Source organism: Eupeodes corollae, chromosome 3, assembly GCF_945859685.1.
Source record: "Eupeodes corollae chromosome 3, idEupCoro1.1, whole genome shotgun sequence".
Lineage (NCBI taxonomy): Eukaryota > Metazoa > Arthropoda > Insecta > Diptera > Syrphidae > Eupeodes > Eupeodes corollae.
In genome coordinates, this window is record NC_079149.1 from 100,332,754 (window position 1) to 100,355,465 (window position 22,712).

The 22,712-nt window shown below is 35.4% G+C and overlaps 1 protein-coding gene across 1 annotated transcript in view; it reads left to right on the plus strand.

Moving 5' to 3' along the window:
* The window catches only part of LOC129952452 (meiotic nuclear division protein 1 homolog), a 312,005-nt gene that overhangs the window by 148,703 nt on the left and 140,590 nt on the right, over positions 1–22,712 (plus strand). Inside the window, exon 2 of the mRNA XM_056065035.1 lies at positions 11,298–11,438. The gene's annotated coding sequence lies outside the window, so the exon portion shown is untranslated. The remainder of the gene's footprint in view (positions 1–11,297; positions 11,439–22,712) is intronic.

Here is a 22,712-nt window from a genome sequence, read left to right on the forward strand (position 1 = left end):
GGAAACGCTGATTAATTATGGACTAAAGAAATATTTTGAAGATAGAAAGCTTCTTTATGACCGTCAGTACTAAGCAATAGGTGAACTGGTTATCTCATGGTGCATCTCACCGATAGGTTTGGCATCAGGCTCTCTTATCGAAAATGCGTGCTTTCGGTTTTCATGAATTATTGCTTCATTGGATTATTAATTACCTTTTGAATCGTTCAATACAAGTTGTATTGGATAGATTTAAGCCTGAAAACCACAAAATAAATACTGGTGTGCCCCAGGGCTCTGTTTTATCTCCAACACTCTTTTTCATTTATATTAATGATCTCCTGTGTGAAACTTCTAATACAATACTTGGTTCGCTGACGATAGTACTCTTAGCTTTTCATATTCGTTTTCAGACTCACATCCCTCTTCTTCGGATGCGGAACTGCAGCGACAAAATATGATGAGCTCATTAAATTTCGACCTAAACAGCATTGTACAATGGGGATTAAGAGACCGCGTGGAATTTAATGCTTCGAAAACGCAATGCTGTCTTGTATCGTTAAAGCGAGATATACACCCCTTCCCATTATCCATGGATGGCACTTGCATTATGGAGACTGAACATCTCGATATTTTCGGTATATGTATCACCAACCACCTCTTGTGGAAGGAGCACATATGCGATGTCACTAAAAATGCCGCAATGTGTTTAGGATTCCTTAAGCGATGCAAGAAATGTTTCACACTTTCTGATCTGGCTGTTATCTACAAGACTTATATGCTTTCGAAGCTTGGGTATAAGTCCCGTCTCTGGACTGGTGCTCCTGCAACTTACTTAAGCGTCTTGGATAGTATTGAACGTAGAGCAATTAAATTGATAGGTGATAATATCATCATAAGTTCATTTACTTCCCTTGAACATCGTCGTAAGGTCTCTTGTCAGACCCTTTTTACCGTTATTTTAACGGCTTATGCCCTAGTGAAATAGCCAGTTGCATTTATCCCCTTAAACAGTTCAACGGTAATACTCGCGCTTTTAAAAGTGCTCATCAGTTTACCCTCGAGTCCAACTTCGGCCATACTGTCAAGTACAGAGATTCGTTCTTTAACCATACTACGCGAATGTGGAACGCCTTACCACACTCTGTCTTTTCTAGTCATTGCAATATTCAGGAATTCAAAACCAATGTCCTCCGACATCTCCTTTTAAATCCTCTCTCCTCTTCCTAGTGCTCACACTGTGCCTCTGCATAATAAGGGTAGTCAAATTCCGTTGAGTGTGTGCTTATTATAAAAAAAATAGGGCAATTTTTTTGAAATGATGTTTTGGATGAAATGAACCAAAATTAATAATAATGTTTGATATTTTTAATATAGCCGTAAAACGTGGAGAACATTTATTTTTTCACTTAATTGCATTTTTAAAAGGCAACATAAAACTGGCCCACCCTTTATGTTGATGCTGAAATAGTTCATGTCCTGGTTTTAAGATAACTAGACTCTTGGGAAGAAGTATCTACATACCCAAAAACTTAAAGATTGTAAATCATTTTCAGTTCCACAACACAAAATCAATAACATAGGTTTCGATATTTGCAAGGATGTGCATGCCCGGCTTTGAAATACATGTAGAATGGTTTTATTTCTAAAATATGCCTCAAATGTGAAAGGAGAACACATTAAGTCGATAACTTTTGAGAAAAAGGTGTTAAATCTTTAGTTTGTATGCAATTTATTGATATGGGTATTTTGATTAGACCCTTGTTGTTGCAGACGCAATAATTTCGGTACATGAGTGATTGTGGACTTTTAGTTTTCAGCAGAAAGAAGACTCTGTGGAAATTATTCCACCTCTGTCGTTACTCTGCTCTATTATTTCATCCCAGGCTGGTGGCAATTTCAACAATATCCTTTTAAAAGAAGAAGTACCTTGGTAATTCCTTAGACTAAAATTACAAAATAAAAAATACTTGCAATAGTAGAGCCTTTGACACTTGTTAAGCTCTAAGTTGTAACAAAAGAAGATAACGAATTTATATTTGACATTAACAAAAAAATGTATCTTATGGGAGCGTCATTTACTGTTCTAAGTCTTTAGTTCACACATTCCATCATACCTGTTGTTTCCAATAATATGAGGCCAATTCTTAGTTGCAATCAAAATTAAGCATTCCTCAAAGAAAATACTGAGAATTATTGATATATCAATCATCAGCAATGAGGAAATTCTTCGGAAATGAAATAATTATTCAATCATTGCAGATTTTACTGTTTTACCTTATTAGTGTTCAAATTCCGACTATTTATTTATGTATATAATTTTTTTCTTAGAAATAATGTGATAGCTCTTGGAAGAGCCTTTATTGAACATAATATTACAATATTTAATGAATAACCCCGTACACAATTCCACTGTGATTATTGATCTCTCAGCTGTCGATTTTCCTTAATTAAGTTAATTGATAAAATATGAAATTCGATTGAAACTGTGAGTTTTGAGACTTGAACCTTAAAGCTTATGGTTTAAACTTGTTCATTTTTATCAGTTTCTTATTTATTTATTCAGCTTAATACAAGCTATAACTTAATTTAACTTAACAATTTTTTTTAGCTCTTGTTATCAGTAGTTTTCAACATTAATTCATGTGGCCCTAAGACCCACACTAAAGCACTTTAATGTACAAGAACTAACAATTATAATTTTATTAGACTTAAGAGAAAAAGTAAAGGGAAAAAGTAAAGGGTATCTTTCAGATGGGATTTGGAAATATTTAAGTCGAAGACTAGCATAGCAGCGTTGCAGTGACTAAGTGCCTGTAATTAGTGCGGTGATAAGGGATATAGAAAAGGGAGACAGATCGAAGATTTCGAGGGTTGGTGCTAAGATGAATATCACTGATGAGTGCCGGGGAATCTATATTGCCTGTATCAGGGTTTTTGCGTCTAATATATTATAAGGGTTGCGAACCCATCGGTTTTAATCGATCGGCATGAGGAGGCAAGTTAATGCACCACCCTTGGGGAGGCCACGTAAAGCAAATCGAATGAAACGTCTTTGAACATTTTCCATTATAAGTGAATGGAGATCTATTAGCTTTATTAATAATTTGGTCAAAATAGGAATGGAAATTAATGTTTTTATCACACATAATACCAAGATCTCTAATAAAGGGTGATTTTTTAAAAGCTATAGGAAAGTTTTTCAAAAAAAAAGACACATATAATTCAGAAAAATGCATGGAATCGTTATATGAATCAATAGTACGGTCCATATAATTTAATGTTTGAAGATTTTTCCATGCAAATGTTGACCTTGAGTGCAGCTCAAAAGGTTATATCACTAAGTCCAATTTTGGCATACTCTTTCCAACATTTCGGCCGGTATCTCACGAATAAATGCATGCTTCAATTTTGTCTTCCAATGAGTAAATTGAAGCGGGCATGTCATGAGATTTAACATAGCCCTACAAAAAATATTCCAAAGGCTTTGAATCGGGATCTAGATGGCCGATCCACCGGTCACGAACGTGAAATAAAATCTTCACCGAACTCGCCTCTCAATAAGACCATTGTTGCCAGTGCTGTGTGGCATGTGGCACCATCTTTTTGAAACCACATGTCATGCAAGTCAAACTCTTGCATTTTGGGCAAAAAAAAGTTGGATATCATCTCACGGTAGCGCACACCATTCACAGTTACGTTACGATTCGCATCATCATTGAAGAAGTACGGTTCAATGATGCCACCAGACCATAAACCGCACCAAACTGTGACTTGACTTTTAGACGAGTCAATCTAACGCAAAAAACAGCCTAACCTAGAACTAATTGCAATACAATTTGTGTGAATGAGGTCTTATTGTAAATTTTCCGCAGAAGTCTTCCGTAAAGTCTACTTCAGTACACGGCGCGGATTTCCTAATATGGCGTTTTTTTCATAATGGCGTCCCATTATTCTACTTTATAGTGTACACCTCCTTACATGCCCATATGGGGTATCATTTTATATGTTTTTAAGTACGAGGAATTCAAAAATTACATCAAAAATTGGTTCCAATGAAAATTTTTCAAAAATACACTGAAAACAATTTTTTTTTTAAATATTTTTTTTTTAAATTTTTTTTTATTTTGATTGGTTTTATATTTTTTTTGTATTTGTATATATTTTTTTAAACTGAATTCATAAAGCTCAAGAATTGCACGCGATAAAGACGATACCCAAAAAGTTCTGGCTTATGTAGAACAACTCAACGTTTTTGAAAAAGACACAAATCTACGTAATATTGTCACGGGAGTTTATTATAGCAATGATTTTAATCCTGAACGTGCCAAGAAATTGGAAAACTAATACTTGATGAGATGACAGACAAAAGAGCCTCCGAGTTCACTTTTAGAAAAAGCAAACAAGTGAAGCCAATAAAATCAGGTCAATCTGTACAATTAAAAGACGAAACATTTGTGATTGAACCTGAACTTTTGTTTCAGCGCCTGTTGCTTTGTGCACAAACTAATGGCGTGAACTTACAGGAGGTGTTTTGTTATGTGCTTTGCTCATACCCAGCTAGTTTTTTTGATAAGCACGGTCTTATGAGGGAATTCGGGAAGTCACAGCTTGCTAATTATATCAACGAGCAAGTATCAGAAGTTTCTAGCATTCCCAGAGATATAAATTATATCATTGATGGTGGTTGGCTACTACATCGCCTTCCTTGGAGTCAGAATCAGACCTTTCATAAATTTCTTTGTGCTTATGAGAGATATGTGCTAGCAAAGTATGGCAAGGCAATAATAGTATTTGATGGATATGGTGATACATTCTCCATAAAATCAGAGCCCCACCTAAAAAGACACCGAGGTATTGTAGGACCTAAAGTAAATTTCTCAGCTTCTACCCGTATTGCCATCCAGAATGAAATATTTTTGAGTAATAATGAAAAGAAAGAAGCCTTCATTGTTCTGTTATCGGAAAAGTTACAAGAAGCTGGATGTAAAACAAAACAATCTCATAGTGACATCCTACAGCCATTGTTGGTGAGGACACTGATCTTCTTATACTACTCCTTCATCATTTTCAAAAAAATTTGGCTGCAACATGCAGAAGACAGGGAATGATGTGCACAGATGCATGCACAGATTGTCAGGGACTTAGCTGCTGCAATTCCATTGAAGTGGACATGAATAATGATTAAAAGTAGGTATTATTATTTATTTGGCTTATGACTTTTTTATGTTTTTTGTTTTAGATGCTTTATGAATTCAGTTTAAAAAAATATATAAAAATAAAAAAATATAAAACCAATCAAAATAAAAAAAAAAATAAAAAAAAATATAAAAAAAAATAATTTTCTTCAGTGTATTTTTGAAAAATTTTCATCGGAACCAATTTTTTACGTAATTTTTGAATTCCCCGTACTTAAAAACATATAAAATGATACCCCATATGGGCATGTAAGGAGGAATACACTATAAAGTAGAATAATGGGACGCTATTATGAAAAAAACGCCATATTTGGAAATCCGCGCCGTGTACTGAGGTAGACTTTTCGGCATCGTGTTCTACGAAAAATTTACAATAAGACCTCATTCACACAAATTGTATTGCAATTAGTTCTAGGTTCATCCTTAATTTGACTCGTCTATTTTTCTGGATGTATCTATTTCGTAGCTCTTTCAATGCTTCTGGTTGACATTCACTTTGAAATCGACAATTCTGCTTATTTGAGTCCCCATTGAGACAAAAATGAACTTCGTCGCTGAACACAATTTTTCGGTTCTTCGACCAACTTTCCAAGAGCTCATTGATCAAAAATTTAACGTTGCAGTAGTTTGTTCGGTTCAATTCTTGCACTATTTTGAAAGGGATCACACCTAAATCCTTCCGCAAAATTGTACACGTTGTTGAGTAACAGAGGCCCAATCGAATATGATCTCAGGCCATCAACTTATTGGGAAAGCACAATTTATTCGACAGGAGCAAGATCTTGTCAACCAGTATAATCAGCTTTCAAAACTCTAATGGAATTATTGGGTATTCGACGTTTTCAAAAATGCTAATAAGTGTTTAAGGTTTCTTCGACGAACTATGCCATAAATATTTCAGCACTTCTGATCTGACTGTAAACTATAAAGTCTTCGTTCGTTCAAAACTCAACTACAACTCACATATTTGTGTATGAGCCTTAATGATAATCTTAAGTCTTTCGGACAGAAATACAAAAAAAAAGGATGCACCAGTTTTTTGTTCAAAAATGTATTTCTTTTTTTTCACTTATGAAAAGAAATGTCACTTAAAAGTTTTTTAAACAGTAAAATCGTTTGCAGCAAACTAATCTATTACAAAGCACAATCTCACAAGTATTGAAGTGGTTTTCCTCATGATAAAACAACCACAACCAGAAATTGAATTGTTTTGTTTATTTGAAAAATATTCAATAATTTTTAAACCAAATCTGAAAACAATTGTCTTTCATCATAAACTAAGAGAACGCATGAAAATACTCCTTAACTCTACCATGTTTTTATTTTCGTATACGAGTATTGATTTAAAATTGAAATCATTTCATTGAAATTCTGAAAAATGTATTTTCCCAACCTGTAGGTATAAACGTTTTAGATTTGAAGTTAGTTTCTAACTGCTGTTTGTCTGCATAGAAACACCCCCAATCAGCTATGAGTGTTCAAATCCAGGCACGCGAAAGAACCGATTTATGCTCCGATAAATCATAAAAGACCAATTTTGTTTTCTTGTTTCAAAAGTAACCTTGATACTTTTAGCTTCAGAGACTCAGAGTCAATTCTTGGAATGAGAGCATTTATTCAAAAAATTTGGATGACATTTTGCCATAGAATCCATTTTATTGGTTAGAAGATTGAAATAAAATACCTATCAATGGTTGTTCCATACGTTTCATGTTTTGTAGTCATGCATTCTGGAAAAGAAAACAAAATATCGAATATCGATTCAAAAGTACAATGAGCTTTGGTTTTTTTTTCACCAGAGACTGCATCAGCGAAAAGATTTTCACGGGCCATGGACTATATGCAAGAGATTTATAGCACAGAGGGAAAAGTGAAATTATTGGACGCGGGATTCATTTTATCGACCACACAAATCAAAAATACTACAATTTCATTCGATAGAAGTCTGAAAGTAATTTTCAAAGCAATTGAAAATTGTCTTTCAGAAATGAGAGCTTTAAATTGCTCTTTATTTGTCGTGGTACTTCCTCATGCAGATTTTGATTATGACAAAACGTCAAAAATCCAACTAACTAACCTCAAAATAAGTAAGTCAGAAAAAAAAGTTTTGCAAGTTGAAACTTTTCTTAAGAAAAACGTGGAATATTTTTTTATTTGTGAAAAAGTCGTTAAGTTAATTACATTTTCAAAAAAGATTTGTTGAAAATTATAAATAAGAATTTATAATTCCTAATTCCTATTTGACAACTTTGAAATTTTGCTGAGAACAAACGCTTAAACTTATGCTCAAACTATTAACAAATATCGTTATGAGTTTTCCATTGGTAAAACAAATCAATTTATTCTTGATCTAGATCCTTACACCAAATTTTATTAATACAACGTCAAAAAATAAAAAAATCCCAATAGTTTTCAAGCGCCACGGAAAAACACCAATTGTTTAAGTAAATTTTCATTTATCCATGGAAAGCCTCATCACTTACAAAGACGGGAATTTTTCGAACGTTTTACTTCCCAAAACCAGTTTGTTTACATTGTCGTATTTGTAATTTTGACAGATTGTGTCTAATAAAAGAAAGTGCAAACCAAAAACAAAACGATGGTCTTAACTATCGGTACTTAGCAAAGCAAACAGCAAAATAGTGAAGAGAATTAGTTCGGTTTTGACAACCAAATCTTTTTTCAGTCCTTTAATTTCCCTGTTTTCAGATTACTGTTTCAAGGATGCGTTGGAAGAAATATGCAACTAAAGTTACGAACACATTTTATGAATTCATTTAAACAACCTAAAAATATATCTTTTTTCTAATGATTAGAATCAGTATCAAAATAATTACAACAATTAAATGTCAGTTTTGACACTTCAAAAACGTCAAAAAAAATAACTCCGAATCTATGTGCACTCATGTCACAGATTATGTAGTCGACATGAATGTCTATTGTTGCAGTGCAGAAGTCATTTAGTGACGCTCATAATTTATGGAAATAGGGAAAATATTATGTTCCATTTCATTTATTTTCCAATTTAAGACCATGTCACCACTTGAGATTCTGTTTGTTAGGATTGCATTCTTTTTGAACGTACCCATGAAACTGTCAAAATGATGCAATTTCATTGGTCTGTGGACCAAATGTGAAAATGTGTTTGATTTATGATCCTTTTAAACACGCTATCTCACATTTTCTAATCCCCAGTGTAAGGCATTAAGATTTTGGTAATTGAAAGCATACAGTGCGGTTCGAAAAATGTTGGTCAAACATTTTTTCGGTTTATTTCGAATTTTGTTAAATGTGTGCAAATAATTTTTTTAATGAGGTTTTGTTTTATTATTCTATTCAAATCTATTTATGATGCAAAAAGAGTTTTGAGATTTTTCTAAAATGGCCACTGCACCAAAAAGTTATTATACCGAAAAGTGAGTTTTTTTTTACCTGTTTCATTTTTAAGGATTAAAGAAAAATATTTTGTTTGCCAGTTTTTTTAATTGCTTTTCAGAAACATTTTGTATATAATAAGTACTTTGTCGGACCTCGGTTTGCTTTTATTACGTCTGTTCATCGGTGAGACATTGAGTGCGTGATGCATTTATCGTGTTCCAAGTCCGGGTAAGTAGTTTTTTTAATTCATAGCCTGACCCTGGGAGCTTGTTCGCAACCTCAAGTTTCATTATTGACCAAATATTCTCAATAAAATTGAGATCTGGACTGTAGGGAGGCCAACTAAGTAATTCGATATTATTTTCTTCGAAGTGCTTTTTAACCTTAGATATAAAAAAAATTGGCTGTATGACAGGAGCCAATAGCACCGTGGGGGCTCCAATACGTTTTCCAGGACTCAAAGGTAAACTGCTGCATTGACTTTGGATTCTAGAAAGCTCATTTTAAATTTTCCATCTCCAGAGAAGCATCCCCACACCATCACACCATCAGTTTGGGTTGGGGGAGGGGGGGCATCCACAAAATGCAATTAGAGCTTAGTCTTTCTTCGCGTCCGAAAAGATGACATGTCTTGAGTCCGATTTAGGTACTCCTGAGCATTGCTCTCTGCTGGGTTTTTCTTTAACTCTTTTTGCAGTATCCGGCTTCAATAATGGCTTGAATGCTCTTATTCCAGCTTTGACGAGCCTTTTTCTCCCTGAGCTTGATGAATTTACTTTGCCTGGAACTCAATACAGGTCGTTTTTAAGGTGCAACAAAGTCCTAAACCGATGTTGATAACTGTATAAGACCAAAAAACGAGGCTCCTTGAGCCTTTTTTCTAACTAGTAGTCCCGGTATTTTTTTTTTTTTTCAAATTCCATGCCACAGTTTGTTGAGCACTATTTAATCTCCTAGAAATTTCATGAGTTGACAAATTGAGACATGACAGACACAAAATATTGGTTTTATGTTCCGAACTGATTTTTCCATTTTTTTTCCGCAAAATCACTTCGAGCCAAATGCAGCTTTATTGATAATAATATGAACTTTTTTACAGTGTTTGAATGACATGTTGCTACCTAGTGCAAAAAAACCGTAGCGTTCCTAAATTTCAAGAACTGATCTCGAAAATGGTAATATTTTTTTTTTATAATTTACAGGCACTCAAGGGGTTATTAGTACTCTTTATAAAGTGTGTTACGCTTTTACGACAGGGGACAGCATTGAATTTTCGAAGCATTAAATTCTACACGGTTTCTGACTGCCCATTGAACAATGCTGTCAAGATCAGAATTTAACGCTGCCGTTTAAGTTCCACATCCGAAGGACAAGGATGTAAACCTTGAAACGAGTATGAGAAGCTGAGGGTACCATCGTCGGCAAAACAGTTTAATCGATTAGAAGTGGCAGACAAAAGATCATTTATTAATATAAGAAAGAGAGTTGGAGACAAAACGAAGCCCTGGGGGACACCAGCATTTATTTTATGATTTTCAGACTTGAACCCTTCCAATACAACTTGTTTTGAACGGTGAGAAAGGTAATTTCTAATTCAACGAAGAAAAGATTCTTCAATACCAAAAGCACGAATGTTTGATAAGAGAGCTTGATGCAAAACCCTATCAAATGCTTTTGAAATATCAAGTACAATAATCTTACTTTCCCCAAAACGATATAAAGATTTGTTCCACTGTTTGGTGAGATAAACCATGAGATCACCAGTGGACCTATTGCTACGAAAGCCATACTGTCGGTCATTAAGAAGCTTTCGTTCTTCAAGATATTTCTTGAGCTGATAATTAATCAGTGTTTCCATGACCTAGAAAAGAAAGAACGTGAGGCTATTGAACCATAGTAAGAGGGAGAGGATGATTCGCCTTTTTTAGGGACAGGCTAGACAAATGCTATTTTTCATCCACTCGGAAAGAGACCTGTAGAGTGGGAAAGATGGAAAAACTTACGCAATGATTTTACCAACGTTGAAGAACATCCCTTCAGAACAATTGGGGAGACACTATCTGGGCCAGAGGATGTGTGTATGTCAAGGTCTTTCGGTACTCTTGCAACTGCACTGAGATAAACCTTTGGTGGGAACATAGCAAAACATAACTATCTTTTCTATTGTTTTCTCTTGCAAAATAAGCCCAGTTAGTGTATTTTCACTTACAAAACAAAATAATATTAACAGTAATGATTGATTTTTTTCCCCAATGGAAAACACACATTAGTCCAAATGCACTACTACTCAACGAACACAGCCATCGAAATACAAATGCAATATCAGTCATATAAGATCCATTCAAAACTCGTATAAATGTCAAAAACCCATCCGTAGTAAGATTCTACTTTAACTTTCATCGGTAGTATTCATACTGCGGATATTGTTTTTGTTATTCGTGTAATATCCTTCTTTTCTATTGATAGATTTTCCAACAAAACACGGGTATTGTGTGTTCCACTTTCAAAAGGTGGTTATTTTGTTACTAAAGGCCTTCACGTCTGCTGTAATTGTGTATTGAAATTTTATTAAAACTACTTTAATTAAAATTTAAGAGCCTTAATACTGCGATAAATGCATTTAATAATATTTAAAAAGTATTATCTCATATAAATATCGATTATAATCAATTTATTATCTTTAAATCCTGTTTTAATGATTTAATAACATAAATATTTTTGTTTACTTTAATCTCTGTATAGCTGTGTATATTGTAACTAACAACATCTCTACCCCAACCCAGCCCAGGACTACACACTTTGCTGTCTCTCCTATACTGTGGATGGTCAGTGGTTTAATAATAACAGCAGGAAAAGCATTAACATCATAAATCACAATCACATGTAAGTCCAATGCCAGATTTAATAGAATGTTAATTGTTCATGAAAAGTTCAAGGCTAGACATTTTGTGTCCAAAGCAGGCATATTTTTCTCATGGGCATTCTAGATATAATATATTCTTGTTGTAGTCTTGATTTGATATCTTATATATGCTATGTACATATGTACCATATACATAATGTAAAGATACGTCGAGATAATAAATATGAAAAATAATATACTTACATATGTGTTATGTCATGGTAAAGAATGCGGATGAGAAGAAAATCCTTAACAAAAAAAGTAGATATTTATTTTGCTTAATAAATAGTATTCTCAAAGGGTGTTCCAAATTTTCACAAAAGATTTAAGTACAATCTCCAAAGTTTCAGAAAATGTCAGTTAATCCAAAAGCAAAACGGTTTAATAGTTGTTAACTTTGCGTTAGAAAAATGTGGAGATTTATACACTGCTTAATCGATGTGGACATTTATAGTTCATCGAATAGGAAAAATAATAGGAATTGATTAAGGAATAATATCAACAAAAATTTTACAGGCACCGAGTATTTCCTTAAAAATTTAACTGACAAAAAGTTCCCAAGAATCTAAAGTAAGCAAAAGTTATTAAAGTTTTTTGTCGAAAATTTCGGGTTTTAGGCAACAACTTTTAAATTTTGTAGCATTTATTAAAAAGTTGTTCAGCCGGACTTTGTAGAATATTCGATTTTCTAAAAAACATTTTCAATATTTTTCAAAATATCATCGGTCAAACTTTTAGCATATTGTGCCCACGCAGTTCTTTGTTTCTAATATTATTTCAGATATTTACTGCGTTTTTTTATTTCTGTATCAAAAAAATTGCTTTTTGTAAGACTATTTTTTGGAATATATGGAAAATTCCGTTTTTTTTGCATTACACTTCTTACTTATTTTCTTCATATAAATTTTGTCTGTGCAAAATTTTTCTTTTCGAAATATACTCGTGTTTACCAAATTTGGCCAAAACTCTACAAAAAATTATTTTTTCTAATCTATTTTGTAATTAAGATGTATTGGACTTAATATTTTGAATTTGAATATTGTTGAATTTCATATCAACAGGCTTAAAAATATGACCGCTTGCATTTTTCCATATTTCCACTATTTGACTTAAAGTTTGAGCTACGAGTTTTGATGTATGAAGGTCCTTAACGTTTTTTTAATGTTTTCTTTAAGATTTTAGTGGCACCTTAAATTTCTAAAAAACCTATGATTTAGAATTTTTGTATAGACCGAAAATATACAACACGCCTAAATTATACCACCTTGAACAAAAAGGAAGGGCAGGAACCGTGAAATATGATGACTTTAAGCTCAAGATTAAACATACCACATTTTTTATTTTTGAAACTTATGATATTGAAACTTATGAATAAAAATATCAATATAAATTTATCCAAATATAAAAATTGATTTTTAGAGCCCACTTAGCCATACAGACTTAAATAATAAAATATATTAAAAGTCCTCAATATTAAAAAAGGGATTTATAATTGTTTAACTATATAGAGTTCATGATAGAGCTCATGAGCTCTTTGAGCAAAAGAGAAAAAGAGAGGGCATGAGAAGCGTGCGGTCGAAGATGTTGAGAGGTTCAAAAGCAGGAATGAAGTTCGAAAGTTTTATGAACAGGTGAAACGAAATTTACAGGTACATAAACCTAGAACCGAAGGCTGCAAAGACGAAAGTGGAAACATCATAGTGGAAGCTCAGTCAATGCTGAAAAAATGGAAGGACCACGTCTGCAGGCTGTATAACAGCCACGACGAACTGAACCGCTGTCAGGCAGGACGATCCATTCAACATAGACGACAAAAGCCAACAATCCCGTCCTCCCAAACTAGACGAAGTAAAGATTGACATATCTAAGCTGAAGTCTAATAAAGCCGATGGAGCGGAGATAAGTTGGTTAGGAGCATGCATCAACTTATCTGTAAGATGTGGTCGGAAGAAAGCATGCCCGATGAATGGAACCTCAGTATTGTTTGCCCGATCATGAAAAAAGGAGACCCTCTAAACTGCACCAACTATAGAGGAATCAGTCTACTTAACATCGCTTACAAACTCTTCTCTGCCGTAATATTTGAACGTCTTAAGCCCATCGTCAACAACCTGATAGGTCCTTATCAGTGTGGTTTTAGACCAGTAAAGTTCACAGTTGATCAAATATTCACATTAGGGCAGATCCTGGAAAAAACCCAACAACACCAAATCGACACCCACCATCTTTTTACCGATTTCAAGGCCGCATATGACAGCATCTACAGGGACGAGCTGTATAGAGCCATGTCTAGTTTTGGCATCCCTGCCAAACTCGTTTGTGCAGGATGACCATGGAGAATTCACGCTGCTCCATAAAGGTTGGAAACAAATTAACAGAACCTTTCGATATCAAAACAGGTTTTAGACAAGGTGATGCGCTGTCATGTGATTTTTTTAACATCGTGCTTGAAAGAATAGTGCAGAGCTCACACGTCAACACCAGAGGCACTTTCTTTCAAAAGTCTGTCCAATTACTGGCATATGCTGTTGAAATTGACATAATCGATAGAACTCAGCGTTATGTCAATGGGGCTTTTGTGAGTATTGAGGCAGAGGCGGCAAAAATGGGTTTAACGGTTAATGAGGGCAAAACAAAGTACATGCTATCGTCAAAATAAGGACCTACAACCTACAACACCGACGTATCGGTCAAAACGTCACCATCGACAGACGTTACTTTGAGGTAGTCAAGGACTTCGCCTACCTGGGCTCCGCTGTAAACGCAGAAAACAACACCAGCTCTGAGATCAAACGGAGAATAACTCTTGGTAACCGCTGTTTCTGTCGGCTAAGTGTTACAATTCAAGTACATCGGTAGTATCGAAAGACGGATGTAAGTTTTGAATAACAGAATCGAAAAATCGTTATTTGTTTGGAAGACGCAGCTTGCATTTAAGAAACATCCTTCACTTGCTCTTCCTCATGTGTGATTCCTCATTGTTGGTATTCACTTAAAAGTACAATCTAACATTTTATTCTCAATTCTTGCGAAGTTATCCTTGGTAATGAAAGTTTCATATAGAAAAATTAAGTCATAATTATTGATTAATTTATAAAAGTCATTGTACAGAGATTTATTACTAAGACCTGACATATTATTAAATAAAATTTTTAAATATTCATTTTATTTTGGCCGCCGTCTTTAATACTAAACATTGTAATTCCTACTACTAACGACACCACTGAACCCAGGGACTCTTGCACTGCATTATCGACGTTGATGGTTTGTAAGCTTTCTGTCATCTGAGCCTTGTCACTGCACTGTGTCAAAATATTGTTCACCATAATTAAGGCATCAGCATCGTCACACGTCAAGCTGTTGTTATTATCCAGATAAAAAGACTTTTTTTCAATTAAAAGTGTTAGTCCACGAAGTACGATTTTGATGTTATGGTTTTTAGCATTAAATTTTGTCTTTATTTTCTTTTATCACGATGAATGGAGTGTAACCGATTTCATTTAAATAAATAATTAAATAAAAGAATTCGAAAAATAAACACAACATTTAAAGCTAAACTACTTTCTTTATTGACATTTAATAAATTATTGAGTTGTCAAGTTGACAGCTGAGGACTCTCGGAATAGGGATGAGCAAAATAAAAAGGTAGTAGAATTAAAGTAGGAACCTTAGCGACAAACTCAAGAGAATTGTGAGAATGTTGCAAAGTTTTTATCCCGAAAGTGGGTAGGCAAGGTCACGAATCCGCGAAGGATTTCAGACCAATAAGCTTAACATCTTTTGTGCTTAAAACCTTGGAGCGCATTCTTGATTACCATAATAGATAAATCCTAGTTGGACGACCTCTCGAAAGCTCTCAGCATGCTTATCTTAAGGGCAAATCTACGGAGACTGCCCTCCATTAGGTAGTGCGTACTGTAGAACAAACAATCCATTATAAAGAATTTACTCTTGACACCTTCCTAGACATAGAATGTGCTTTGAACAACGTCCTTACCAAATCCATAGAAGAATCGCTCGTTAAGTTCGGTGTAGAAGACTTCATTCGAGAATAGATTATTTCCATGCTCAGTGGTGGGAAGATTCGAGCCACTCTAGGCAATACAATCCCAACAAAACACGTGAGTAGGGGAACACTCCAGGGTGTTGTCCTTTCGCCTCTTCTATGGCTTCTGGTCATGGATACAATTCTCGTTAAATTAGAGAGATGTGGAGTGAAGGCGGTAGCCTACGCGGATGATTTGGTGCTATTGGTGTCAGGAAAGTACACCTATGTGATTAGTGAAATCACGGAGTCAGCTTTGAAGAAAGTTATCAGCTAGGTCACGAGTTGTGAACTAGGAGTTAACCAAAGTAAAACTGAACTGTTGCTCTTTACCACCAAAACTAAAGTACCGCTCTTCACGCTACATCGACTCAACGGTCAAATACTATCATTGTCTTCCAGTGCAAAATATTTGGAAGTTATTCTCGACCCTAAACTAAACTGGAAACTAAATAATGAACTACGGGTTAAGAAGGCCTGTGTTGCCTTCTACGCCTGCAGCAAAACTTTCGGAAAAAAGTGGGGACTTCAGTCGAAGATGATGTTTTGGACGAAACATCTGGTTCGGTTGTGTGGCGGCCTGCTCTTAGCAAAGCCTTTAATATTAATAAGCTAAAGAAGGTTAAGAAAACAGCTTGCGTGGGCACCACAGGGTCCATGCGTACTTGTCCAACGGACGCCTTAAACGTTATTTAGGATCTTCTACCAATCGACCTTTTTATTAAATACATAGGTTCCTGTAGCGCTATTAGGCTGAAGGAATCAAATAGCTGGTTGTCAAAACCTTTTGGTCACAGCAACACTACGAAATTGATTCCCTCAAGTATTATCTCAGTAGACACTGGCTACTGCACTCCTACTTTGAAAATTAGTAAGGGTTTTAAGGTTATTTTCCCATCCAGAGAAGATTGCGAGGATGACATCGTGTCGATAGGTTTCGACACAACCATCTTTACTGACGGCTCAAAGATGGAGTGCGGAGTTGGTTCTGGGATCTTTTTTGAATCCCTAAATGTAACCAAATCCTTTAGGCTTCCTGACTTTGCTAGCGTTTTTCAGGCTGAACTGCTGGCAATAAGGGAGGCATGTAAGATACTTAAACAAAGCCCAAACCAAAACCGAAATGTGGCTATCTTTACAGACAGTCAGGCAGCTGTCAAAGCCATTAACTCGGCCATATCCTCATCTAAATTGGTCCAGCAATGTCGCGATGAGCTTGCGAACATGAATATTAACCTCGGTGTCACCCTGATCTGGGTTCCGGGCCATAGTGGTATCGTGGGAAATGAACGGGCTGGCGAGCTAGCCAGGCAAGGATCGGCCCTTCATAGGGGAAATGGTTAACATTCCTCTTGGCGCTATGAAGGTAAACATTTTTTTTTATCTACCAAACTGAATCAAACCGAAGGTGGAGCAATTTACACAACTGCATTATAACTAGGAAGATATGGCCCACCTATAACAAACCCCGTACAAACGATTTTCTATGCAGGCCAAGGCAAGACATAGCCAGGATTGTTGCGGTTTGTACCGGACATTGGCATATAGGAGTTCATGCAGAGAAGTTGGGTATCTCTTGCCGTAGCTGTAGTGACCAAAGAGAAAGTGAAACCATAATCCATTTCCTCTGCAAATGTCCACAGGTTCCATGCGTACTTGCCCAACGGACGCCTTAAACGTTATTTAGGATCTTCTGACAATCGACCTTTTTATTAAATACATAGGTTCCTGTAGCGCTATTAGGCTGAAGGAATCAAACAGCTGGTTGTCAAAACCTTATGGTCACAGCAACACTACGAAATTGATTCCCTCAGGTATTATCTCAGTACTGCACTCCTACTTTGAACCTTAGTAAGGGTTTTAAGGTTATTTTCCCATCCAGAGAAGATTGGGAGGATGACATCGTGTCGATAGGTTTCGACACAACCATCTTTACTGACGGCTCAAAGATGGAGTGCGGAGTTGGTTCTGGGATCTTTTTTGAATCCCTAAATGTAACCAAATCCTTTAGGCTTCCTGACTTTGCTAGCGTTTTTCAGGCTGAACTGCTGGCAATAAGGGAGGCATGTAAGATACTTAAACAAAGCCCAAACCAAAACCGAAATGTGGCTATCTTTACAGACAGTCAGGCAGCTGTCAAAGCCATTAACTCGGCCATATCCTCATCTAAATTGGTCCAGCAATGTCGGGATGAGCTTGCGAGCCTAAATATTAACCTCGGTGTCACCCTGATCTGGGTTCCGGGCCATAGTGGTATCGTGGGAAATGAACGGGCTGAAGAGCTAGCCAGGCAAGGGTCGGCCCTTCATAGCTCACTTGCGGAAATGTCTAACATTCCTCTTGGCGCTATGAAGGGTAAAATCTTTTCTATCTACCAAACTGAATCAAACCGAAGGTGGAGCAATTTACCCAACTGCATTATATCTAGAAGATATGGCCCACCTATAATAAAACCCGTACAAACGATCTTCTATGCAGGCCAAGGCAAGACATAGCCAGGATTGTTGCGGTTTGTACCGGACATTTGCCTATAGGAGTTCATGCAGAGAAGTTTTGTATCTCTTACAACACCTTTTGCCGTGGCTGTATTGACCAAAGAGAAAGTGAAACGATAATCCATTTCCTCTTCAAAAGTCCTGCTTTGGCAAGCACTAGAATGAAATACTTTGGAAAAGCATTCTTTAACGAACTTGATGAACTATCTGAGACAAAGATTAGAGACCTAATCTTTTTTCTCAATGCGACAAAATGACAAAGGTCAAACGAGTTGTTGGTATCAAAACGGTGCACTACAGCGCTAATTGGATCTCAGGCTAGGTTGCCTTGAGATCGCCATTTCGACCTACCTACCCAACAATCTCAGAGCAGAGGTCATTGGGAATCTGAAAAACCTTCTCTCTCAGCAGAAAAGTGAAACATTGAGAAAAACTCACATTATGCAGGAAAAAACGTTTTAACTGAAAAGATGGTTATTTTATAAACTTGGTAACAAGAGATTCCGGTGTGGCGCAATTTGAAAGCAGACTTGAAAATGCGTGGTATTAAATCACTGTTCTGCATTTCAACAATGACATTTTTTGCTATTCTATTGTCTCTCGACCGAATCAATTTCGTTTTTGTTATAGATGCTTAATTATTTTCTTGCAATAGTTCCAAGCAGACGTTTCTAGACATTTGTCTTTAACATATTGATCGTCAGGACATTATATTTTGTATATAAAAAAATCCTATTTTGTAAAAATGAAGGGAAATGCCTTAAAAGAATCTTGACTCCTTAATAGCATAACACTTAATACCAGTTATAAAAAAACCTCAACGAGCCGTCATTGTTTTTCTCTTATAAATCTGAAAACAATCGAATGGTTGGGCTTTTTGCTGTCAAACATCGTGGTGTTTATTTCAATTCACATTTTTTCTAAAAACACAGACAAATAGAGACATAGGCATTCAAAATTTACAAAAAAGAAAAACATTTTTTAGAAAAAATCTAACATAAACTCGATGATTTATGATTGTCTACATCTCCCTCTGCACTCAATATCCATGTAACCACTGTACAAAAACGAAATCGACTATGCAAGTTCTTAAATCTTCCTTTTTCAATTTAAATCAGATTCGTAGGATTTTGTGTTTGGTGTGTTCCTTTTTTTGGTATTTTTTTTGTTGTGAATTTGATGGGAAGAATAATTTTTTTTTGGATGTTTATAGATGTGTTTTTTTTTCGGCTTACATTTTGTAGGCCCAAAGAGTCTCTAATGGAAAATGGTTTATTTGAATTTTTCATTTTTTGAAAGTTGATGGCAAGTGAATTTATACCCCAAGAAATTCTTGTCGAAATGGGATAACGGGTAATGCATTTCAAATAACCCGGATATTCGAAAAATACTTTTTTTCTTCTGTGGCAGGTTAGGTAGTTGAGCACACATGTACATATGTTTGAAGAGAACACAATAACAACAAGAACATGAAAAAAATGTTCGTTTTGGCACACATATCCTTTCAGAGATTGATGTTTGCCATGTTTGTGATTAGGCACACACTCTGGAACGTTTTATTTTTACTATATTTTGATTCGTTCTTTATTTGCATTTCAAAACAGCTCAGTTAGCAACAAGCCCTTGTTCACCTGTTTTTAAAACAGCTGAAAAAGTAAGATATTAAGAATTGCTCTGAAAAATAAAAAATCAGCTGGTAATGATCAGATATCTTATTTTATTCTGGGTACATACCCTATTTCTTTAGATATGTTTTTATATATAATATTTAATCATTGTATTAAAAATGGTTACTTTCCTTGTGCTTGGATGGACTGATATTTAAGCTTTTAAACTTAAGATTCCTAGACTGGCTTATTAAAATGATCTGCAGTTTTTTCACATATCGAACTACATCGATTGCAAATCAGAATCAGAATCGGGTGTTCCACAAGGTTCAATGCATGGACCTTCCTTATTTAATATTTATCTTCAGGATTTACCTCTATCAGATCCCATAATTGAGTAACCAGGTTCAATCCCTTATTCTGATGATACCACTAATTTGGCAAGCGATCCACGGCCAAGTATTGTGTTGCACAAAATAAAGCAGACACTTCCACCATGTGCTAAATATTTCATAAAATGTAAACTTAAAACTAATACGGATAAATGCGGTAAATTTTACCACAACAAGTTTCACCTCCCTTGTTGCTAACCACCCTTAACGAATTCTTACTTCTAGAAGAGTTTAGTAGAAACCTGGACCATCAGCCAGGGACCTGCTCTCCTAGCATTTTGGGAAAGCAAATTTAACAGGTCTCACCAAACTGTGCGAAAGGATTCCACACCAACGAACTGTGCGACGGTTGGCCCACGTATTGGTTGAATAAGATCATCAAGGCATGAAGACAATACCCATGCCCAACAATGTTTGCAGGGAAGTCCCACCATCTGTATCTTAGTATGGCCGAGAGCCCATCATAAAGTATTAACGATTTAAAATCACCCCAAGAATATTTTAATAACTTTAACTTTAATTATAGGCTTGGCTACCGACCTTCTTCAACACGACTACAGTAGTTTTTCCTCAACCTAAATCTAGCGCGTGTAGGTACTCGGTAATGCGAGGAATTCCACACAATTTTCCAGAAAGTCTTGGCTGGAATGGGTTCGAAAGTGAAGAGCTGAACTCACTCACAGAGCTACGGGGTGATTGCATCACCTCTTTAAAGAGATCGCGTGCGATGAAAGATACCTGGCTTCTCGGTCGCAAACCCCAATCTTATGGATGGAGGAAGTTGCGAGACCGAGACAGATCGATCACCACGCAAAAGATTCGAGAGAATTGCCTGAGGGCAAGTAGCCGGAAGGGTCAAGCTCGGCATGATGATGGCCACTTTTTTGGATTACGCCCAAAAGCGAAGATTAACGAAAATCGTATGAACCAAATTTTTTGAAAAAGACGATAGTTTTTTTAAGTTTTAGTAAATTGAAGAGGTTGTTTTACTGTGAGGAAATTTGTTGAGGAAGGACTACGGTAGCTGTTGGAGAAAGTCAAACAAAGAAGCTAAGTACATATAGTGTTTTCCTTTGTTTCTTAGAATATTGCTTTTCTTCTGGTGTCCTTCTGACCTTCGCGTCAGAAATCTGTTTCCCCGGTACTAAGGGGAAGTGTTTAACCGTTTGATTTTTTTGTCTTTTGTCGAAAATTTTCTTGGAGTGATTTTTCTTGGCTGTGTTTTTTTTCCAATTTGTTTAACAATTAATAATTTTCATTGATATTCTTTATACCTTTTTTTATCGAGATCTGGCCTTCTGTCAATCTCAAAATCTCTATTTGTAATTTCGTTGTTATAAAAGATCCTGGTTTTTAATCCCGGCTTCGGCCAAGGTTTTTCAGGCAATAAAAGATAATTTTAATTTTCCCATCTGGAAAATAAACCACTCTTTTATTTCATAACTCTGTTTGAAGACTAAATTTTCAGCTTTCGAAAATCCAATATGGTTTAAAAATAATCGGAATTATATTCAATCCGTCCCTCGGGTCGGTATTACGGTGGAAAAATTTGCAACAAAATAAACGAAAACTCAATTGCTCTACGAGCTGAAACAAAGTATTTCGGTTTACATTCTCTTAATAGATTCTTAGTCAACAAATATTGCCAGAACCGTTTTTAATAGAACCCAAAATGGTATCAGATATATTGAAACCAATACTTACGAGTAACTTCAAGAAAGTGTCGAGTACTACAAAAACATTCATTAATAAAACACTAATAAGACCAAAGCTGTTTTAGTAAATATATGGTTCAAAATTTCACCTTCTGTAGCCAAGGAAATAGAATTTTTCGAAAAAAAATATTGCCATTTTGTTGTGGAAAATTAGGAAAGTCTAATAAAAAAATACTCTAATAATGTCTAATAAAGGCTTTTTCAAGATTTTGGTGACATCTGTCAAATCTTTTGTTTATTATTCAGTTGCTTATACCAAATCATCATGGCAAGTTAAACGTTTCAACAGCACGTTCAAATGAAAAAGTTTTAGTACGTTCAGGAAACGCAAGATCGGCCAAGAACATTCTAAAATAATTGATAAACATATGTTTATAAACATCTTTAAGCTACATTTTAATAGAACATTTAAATATTGTTTTATTTTCATCTTGTCAAGAACAATTATTCTCAAAAAACTGTGGCTTCAATCCATTGACCTAAAGGGTATGGATATGAAAAAGATTTATTTCATAGAGGAAAAGGGAACCAGGGTTTCAAATTTTCAAAATACAGTTTCTCTTTCGTATAAGAGGATAAAATTCATATATACACAAACAAGTGGTGTAGACTTTTCAATACGTAACTTGTGCCTATAAACATCTGAAAGCAACTATAACGTCCGGGTTTATAGTGTATTGGCAAGGCTATATACACAGCGTATGAAAATCCTATTGGGCCTAAAATTGTTGATCAATCAATCACTGCATTCTATCGATGGGTTTTAGTTTGCAATTGGAATAATAAAGCGCTGTGTGTGTGTCTACGAGTTTTTTTTGTAATTTCCATGTTTAGAGGCTAGTTTTGAGAAAAGTTTGTTTACCAATCTATATCCTTGTCTGTTCCTCATGAGGCCCCCTGTATCACCTCTATCACGGGGAATTTTCAATTTTATGGAGAATTTATGCTTGCAGCTTCATAGACCAAGCTTCAAGTAATGTAGACGGAGAGTGGTAATAGGT